General features: G+C 36.7%; 1 long non-coding RNA gene across 1 annotated transcript; it reads right to left on the bottom strand.

The window, feature by feature from the left end:
- Positions 1-1,320: 1,320 nt before the first annotated feature.
- Positions 1,321-7,706, bottom strand: LOC136841467 (uncharacterized). The gene is made up of 4 exons (XR_010853956.1): positions 7,367-7,706; positions 3,168-3,250; positions 2,666-2,813; positions 1,321-1,866 (listed from the first exon to the last, which is right to left on the bottom strand). It is a non-coding gene; the product is annotated as an uncharacterized lncRNA (long non-coding RNA).
- Positions 7,707-8,375: the final 669 nt, after the last annotated feature.

An 8,375-nucleotide genomic window follows, 5' to 3' on the forward strand; every position in this document is an offset into this window, starting at 1 on the left:
AGCATCAAGTTTAATACTACTCTGTTTGCTAGGAGTTTTATCTAGTCTACAACTAAAATGTGGAATATAGCTTACCTAGTGCATTTGTGGAATCTTCTGATCTCCAAATGTTTAAGTAAGATGCAAATTAATTTCTTTTTTCAGTCAACTTCAGGTGTATTTGTTTAATTTCTATTCCCTTATTTGTTTAACCTCTTTTCTTATAACTTGTCCCTCTGCAAGCTGGTTTTCTATTGGAGCCCTCTTGAGTTCATAGTTTGTTGACACAGTTCATAAAGGACTCCAGCTGAAAATTTAAAGAAAATATTAATCCAAAATGATTAGTGAATATATATAACCAGAAATAGGTGCAGTGTTTCACCGAGTAATGCTTCACACTTACTGTCTGCTTCAAAAAAAAAAAAAAAAAACCATTACTGACTTACAGGAAATAGCTCCTTTTGTGATAAAGTTGGTACATTCCATGATCATAAGACTGGTTTATGGTAGCCTGACTGTCTCAACATTCACTAACTTTGGTAATGTTAGCAGTAGTCTCCTAGGTCTTTCTGAGGCAACTGTGCCCTCAGTTTTATCATATGTAAAGAAAATACATGTATGGGGACACAGCAATGTGTCTGGCCTTAAGTTAATTTTCCTCAGGAATTAACTAGCAACTTTAGTTCCCATTCTTTACCAAGTATGTAATCTGAATGCTATTCTGAAAGTGATCTTGAGCAAAAATTACTTTTCCCCACCCAAAAATCTATCAGAGAAAGCAACAGATACATAAAATTTTACTTCCCTTTTTGTGACAAGTATTTTATGGCAAAACAATATTAATTATTACTTGAGAATGTAACTAAAGTTGTCCTTGTGTCCAATACCTGTCTATTCTTGCAGTGTCTCTTTCCAAGGGCTTATTACAATAGCTACCTTGCTCTTGGTGGCTTACTCCGACAGCTTTTTGTGCTCTCTTCTCTTGTCCTTGGCACTTTAGCAATCTCACTTTCCTGCACAGGCTATTTCTCTGCAACAACAGCCACTTGTTCCCATCTTATTCCTCAGCTGTTCCAGCTGCTCCTGTGGCAATCTTAGCTTAGCTTCTGTCATCCATAGACATTTTATCCATCGCCATCCACAATGCTCCTTGTTCAACCATCTGACCTTTTTTCTCAGTGCCTTGCATTGTCTGAATGCATCTTGTTCATGTCAAAATAAAAGTACTCAGGTAACCTAGGCATGAACCATTTTACTGACTTAAAAATGGAAAGATGTTAAAAACAAACCTTTACCAGTATCTTGTCATTCCAAGTATTAAGACCCCTAAATCAAGATTCATCATGCTTATGGTAGGGCATTAAGATCCTGGTTTCAGATAAGACACCAAACTGAGATAATTAGTAATCTGGGCAACATCTCTGGGGTAAATTAAACCAAGTCACAAAATTTATGTAGTTATGAGTGAGAGATACATGAATGAAATATATTGCAGCCCCTGCACACAAATACCACATCACTTGTAGACTGTCTGCTGGCAATAAGCAAATTGAATGCATCATCTTCATCCTCCCTCCAGATTCCTAGCACCTAGGTAATTACTCTAAACTAATTAGCAAGGCTTCCTTACCTTTTCATGCTCCATTTTCTCCCCTGCTGTCAGAACTGACCATTTGTTAATGACACAAACTTGTAGTACCATGTACAGCCTGGAGTATCCTTAGAATGTGGAGGGCGAGATTAGATGGCACGCCTCTGGCCTCGTAGAATCTGAGCAGCTGAAATGGTCAGGCAAGACAAAACATTTGCCGCAAATCTTGCCATCAGTGTTGGGTCCAATCTTGATGGTGCAACTCTGGTGAATTTTCAGGTGGATCTCAACAGTAGCTGTTTATTAGAAAACAAAAATTTAAGTTCCTTCCCTTTAGGCTTAGAGGGATGTAGCCCAACCTGTCAAAACTCTCTTCATTATGGATAAAAACTTAAAACAAAGTGACAAACTAGAACTGTCATGGTAGAAGGTAATAAATAATTCCTCTGTAAGCAGACTGAAAGCTCATGACTTTTGAGCCATATAATAATAATAATAATACAATAATAATAAAAAGTAATTGGCGACATCCTTCAACTTAAAAAGTTAGTCCTGAATACAAAGGAAAGACTATATTTAGCCAGACTCTATTTAGTCAGTCTAAAACATAAACTGTCAATGAAATATTTCATAAAAATAAAGTTTAAAATAAAAGTGTGGTTGATCCAAAAGGTTGCAAGTTTAAAATAAAAGTGTGACTGATCCAAAAGGTTGCAAAAAGGGTCGAATCTACCTAAATATCAAGGAAATTACTGGCACCAAAGTAAATGTAACCAACATGATACATGTTATACCCAAGGAATGGTAAATCTTCAGAACCAATTGGAAATGGACACAAATGTACTCAGTCCTTTTGTCTCCAGACTCTTAGTACCTAGGTAATTACTCAAAAACTAAGTTAGCTAGGCCTTCTAACCTTTTCATATTCCATTTTCTCTTCTGCTGTCAGGACTGACCATTTGTTACAAACACAAGCATGTTACAAACAGACTAGAGTATTGTGTTCTTAGAATGTGAAGGATAGGACTCGACAGCATGCCTCCTCGCCTATAAAATTTGGGTAGCTGACACAGTTGGACGAAGTGAAATACTTGCCTCAAATCTTTCTATCAATTCTTGGTCCTGTCTTGATGTTGTAACCCTGGTGGATTTTCAGGCAATCTCAATCGTAGCAGTTTATTGGAAAATTGCACTTCAGTTCCTTCCCTGGTAATGAGACCCCTTAGGCAGGAAGTAGTCCAACCTGGAAAATTTGTTTTTCTTAGTATTATGGATAAAAATTTAAAGGAAGGTAACAAACTGGAAACACACAAGGAAAAGTAATCAATAACTCCTGAGGCTTGCAAGTATTATAGTTGAGGCACAAAGGAGAAAAGCTGAAACTCTTCTGGTCTTCTTACGTGGACAATATTTTCAGTCCTAAAGACAATGGGGGAGAGAGTATTCAACCAATCTAGAGCATAAACTGTCAATGAAATGTCCCATAAAACAGTCTTAAAACGGAAAAGTCACTGATCAAGTCACAAAAAATCAGTCAGAAACCTACTTAAATATCAAAGAAATTCTGGCATTTAAGTAAATATAACCAAACACTTACGTTAATCTTCCTCAGATGCAAGAGGAAATATAGGCAGAAACGTACTCAGTCCTCGTGTCTCTGTTACAACACTTTTTGTGACCCTGAAATGAAAGAAATTCACAGAGGTCGACCTAAAGACTGTAGCAATCGTCAAAATCAAATTCAAGGTACAAACTTTACAGTCAAAATTAAAGGACATAAGGAGACTAAGACCATTTAAACCTATATGTTCACATTGCAAACAATGCTGTGAATGGACATACACATAAAATGACCTTAACAAGGAAATACAGCTATGGACTAGCACACATATATGAGGAACAGAATAAAATTGCCCTGAATGACCCACTGGGTTCAAGTGCTTGGCGTTAAGCCTGGAATCCGCATTCCCTACCATTCCACAGAACAGCAGTTCAAAGATGGGAGCTGAAACCACCTCATATGAGCAGTACTGTATATCACACTTCCATTCACAATATATATACTGTAGACCTAAACTTAGTTAGTAGGATTGCATATCAACAAGAGGAGCCAAGCATTCTAAGAGAATTCCTAACCCATGGCAACAAATTCTAATTACAAAGAGTTTTAACCTGGCCTAAAAAAAAAAAAAAAAAAAAAAATAAGGACGCATCAGGAAACAATTAATCTAAAGTGAAAAATCATTTTGAAAAACTATCAACCACATTGGTCGATCACTGAAACAACTTAGCACTATATGCCAAGGCCATGAATCTTCTTTAAAAGACTCGAAAAAAAGGGAATGCCTAAAAAATTTGAGAAACAAAACATAGTATAATCTTACAGCCAAATACCTTCGAAGTGGATTGGATAATGAAATTTTAGTTCCAAGCCAAGCACCTGGGTGGTAAGGTCATTCAGCAATTAATCAGAAATCTTAAAATCAGATATTTTAAAATTCCATATACTCGTACAACCATCCAGCGTAGCCTTATTTTTTTTTAAGTAAACGTCCTCATGATACCGGTTCACGGATGATGATGGTAAGATTTTCGTGATACCAAATCTATTGCACAGTTCTATGCAACACATTCATGTACACTCACGGCTAATTTTTTCGTACAAGTGGTAATAATATCTATGTAATACATCCAAGCAGTGAATATGCATGAGGGGAAGTTTCATATACAAATAAATTAAAATCTTAGTTACTTAGTAGGTAATCTCAGCGAGATGTAGGAATTATAAACCTAACATCTGAGAGAAAAAAAAAAGTTTTCGAGGATTATTTTCCACCTACGTGCATAAAATATTGTATCCAGCTAATTAGGAAAAACCCGTTTTCTACTGAAGACTGTGGTGCCCTACAAGAAAATTTTAAATTTCATATAGCCAATGAGGACCTTACATTACCGACAAAGTGATTAAAAGACATCCCTGCAGTCATCAGTACAAATACCAGGCAAATCTGATTTCAGGTGTACCACAGTACCCAGTTTTGCTTACAGTTGTCCACGATGCAGAGCTGCTTACCGCATACCCTTAGCCAGTTTTAATCAAGCTTTTCTCTGAATTTATTACAATTTTTTTTCTAAGGATTCTCGATATCCTGTAGCAAATTCCTGAGATTTATGCTAGTATTGCACCAGCCCGGTTTTTTTGCCATGCCTAGGTTAGGTTAGGTTGCGTTCCGTTTTGTTAAATATGTTTTGAGAGTAATTTGGGTGTGGGAAACATAATGAGATTATTTTCAAGAAAATTCTGTGGGATAGTTTTTAAGATATGGCGTACCGCTTTTTTTCAGGGAAGGGTCCCGGTGCTTGGTTACATCCCGGGGAAAATGCCTCCCGGTATCACTGTACAATGTCCATTGACATACACAACAGGACAGATTCTTTGGTCAATGTAAAGTCAAGAAGTTGGGACATTAGAAAGTTTATTTTTACTAAAAATTACTAACAATTACGTAGGTATATGAAAATGGATAGCTGTAATACTGAATTTTTAAATTTTTTTATTTATGTCTGTAATTTCCGCTTTAGAATCTAACCAGTAATGAGTCTTGAGGATGATAGCAATATTTGCAATTGCTCTTGTCAGGTCTAAGTTTTTTAAATTATTTATTTCTCTCGATGTTACTACATATCACATTTATGAAAGCAGCCATGCCCTACCAAGAACAGTGAACGTCCCTGATGACGTAGATTAAAGAGAACAGCTCAAGTTTTCACAAAGCTATACGAAGAACAGCAACTGAGCCCTGAATAAGATATACACCTGAGATCGTCCCTGAAAACATTTGTTTATATATATGTAGTAACGCAAGTTTACATACGCAAAGATCATGCAGGGAAATACTTCACGTCCCATTTCATGCGTTGAAATGTCATCATGACAAAAGTAATCAACGTAACAAAAGTAATCCCTTTAAGCCGGAAGCAGACTTCTCAAGAATATCCCTTTTAAATAAAGTCTTCAAGAAAAGTTTATGGTTTTTGTGATGAGGAAAGCCCTGAGAAGGCCGACTGGTTTAACCCTTGCTTTTATATGTTCTTGACTAAATTCCTTTCGAATATGAGAAGTGCGAAATGATGTTATATAAACCTTCGATAATGAGCAGACGCTTAACGTATAGGCTATGAGTGACAGCAAATATCTTTACCTTTTTCTTAATTATGTATTTATGTCGTATGTATACATGTAAGTAACGATAGCAATAAGATACACATTCATATAATATACGCAATAAACGGCCATGTGACCTTTCAAAAAAGAAGTGACGCGAAATGATTAAGAACTTTGAAGTACAAAATTAATTTATCGTCACTGGAAAGAGCGCTTCGGGATGAAATTCCCGAACAGTCTAAAAGTTAGTGCGTCCGCTGCTTCATAAGACGAAATCTCGATTAATCAGATTTGTTTCGCGAGAGAGAGAGAGAGAGAGAGAGAGAGAGAGAGAGAGAGAGAGAGAGAGAGAGAGAGAGAGAGAGAGAGAGAGAGAGAGAGAGAGAGCTCCACAAGTAGGTTACGAGTTGAGGAGATAACCGATCTGCAGCTGCTATTAGATCTCGATTAGGCCTACAGCACACACTACAGAATGGCTACATAATTTGTTCCGTAACCATTCACTTCATATAGGCTTAGATTCAACAGCACGAAGAACCTGGATCAGTCCCCACCAATTTACAGAATTCATTTTGCAGAGCTCAGTCTTAGAACCCTCACGTCACTGATAAGACCTTGTCTGCTTTCAACCAATTATCATATACTTTTTAACTATGAGACTGTGTCCCGCTCCCTACCAAAAGCTAAATTAGCTAGTCAATGCTGTCTGAAATTTCAAATATTGGGAGTTATTTGAGAATATTTTAAGATTAAACAATATCTACATCGAAAGTAGGTAACTTACCCAATGAGGTTTAACTGCCACCGTCAAACAGTTTGCAGTTCATTTTCCGTCCACAGAACTTAGCATTATAAATATTAAACTAGGAATTTCAATGAATGTGGGAGGTGGGGAGGGAAGTTTCCGAGAGTTTAGAATCACCCTGGAACTTCCCAGTTACAAACAGCATCAATGCCTTTGTCCAAATTAAGAACTTCATAGTTGGTCGCGGCATAACGCTTGCTCGTTATCTCTCGCCACACTATAACCCAGCAGTTGCCCAGACCTCTTCGGAAACTAAATTAAATGCCTCCTTTTACTGTTCATAGTCTGATCCATCATGCTATGACACCAAGATCATCATCGACTCGACATATCCTTGAGTATTAGTTACAGGAAGTTATGAATTTCACTCATATAAGGATCTAACAACAGCAACCTTGGGAGTACCCGGCCTATGTACCATATTACCCTAAAAATTCTGTATTTTCCTTCAACCGAACTTACTGGCAAAACTATTAAGAAAATACCAAGACACTTGCACATATGCAGAATTACTTAACAGTAGCAGATTATATCCAAATTACATTAATAAATTTACCTGAACGCAAAAACAACACTAAAGCAATGGCGGTCGACAGCCCTTTAAATATTCCAAAAACTTCTCGCAGAGGACGAAGCCAAAATAGACGCAACGCTGATTTACGAAATCGCAAAAAAAAAATCTAATAAACTTACGCAGCTATGCAAAGCCAATGAATAAGGTAATCCATGCATATTCGAATGGACAACGACCACCTTTCTACACAAATATTCGCCGGTGAAGATATAACCAACCAGATTAATAACTACACTGATCCACAGTACTTACCAGCATCCTAACACGAGTAACCAAATCCTCCATTAAATGGGATAAAAGCTACAGACTAAAAAGGAAATGTTAGCCACAGAAAGGATGACGAAAGTAGCGTGCACAACACAGGTGAGGAGTAGACTGACAGTAAACGGGCAGAGAAACTATACGTTGCTTTGGTTTTACGGACCTGTCTTAGTTTAGCAAGGTAACGCGATGCATTACATTTCAGGCTGCTTATAGACTGCAATATTACACAGTATGAAAGAAGTGGGATTATCAAAACGGATCGATTTGTACCCCGAATCAAGACTGGAACTTCCAACTGCTGAACGGTTGTTCCTACAACCGACACTCGGCGATGCTAGTCTCATTCCCCGTCAAGTTTAGCTGTCAAATGAACTCATTTCTATATCATATCGTTCATTCGATATGAGACTGGATTATTTTGGATGAGTTATTCATATGTTTGGCAACTTTGAGGACCTGTTGGTGTTGCTAAACGAGTCTATATTTGACATTTTTGGCAGGTATGTTACATTCAGTCATAAGTGGTTTGTTATAGTCTGTCATTTATAATCATATAATTTTTTCATTTTTTTTTGTAACGGATTGCAACATTATCTTTTCCTTTCCCCTTTTCTCGAGCCTTTACAGAAAATTAATGGTTGTTAAGATTTAAAGTGCACGAATATGTGTACAAAAGCAATAATAATAATAATAATAATAATAATAATAATAATAATAATAATAATAATAATAATAATAATAATAATAATAACAATGTTTTGGGGGGCTACAGGTAATTTTCGTGAAAAGTGCTCAACGGATTATTGATGTACGAATTTCTTCGTCGGATACCTCATTTTCTTTAATACTTATTTTTTCCTTAAAGTATACAGAGTGGAGACAATTGAGAACAGGTCTGCATATAGCCCAGGCCTGAAGGACACAAATAACATTTTTGGTCTCCATATGAGGAATAATAATAATAACAATAAAGAAAATGCTACGTACACAAATTAGA

Source organism: Macrobrachium rosenbergii, chromosome 9 (assembly GCF_040412425.1).
Source record: "Macrobrachium rosenbergii isolate ZJJX-2024 chromosome 9, ASM4041242v1, whole genome shotgun sequence".
Lineage (NCBI taxonomy): Eukaryota > Metazoa > Arthropoda > Malacostraca > Decapoda > Palaemonidae > Macrobrachium > Macrobrachium rosenbergii.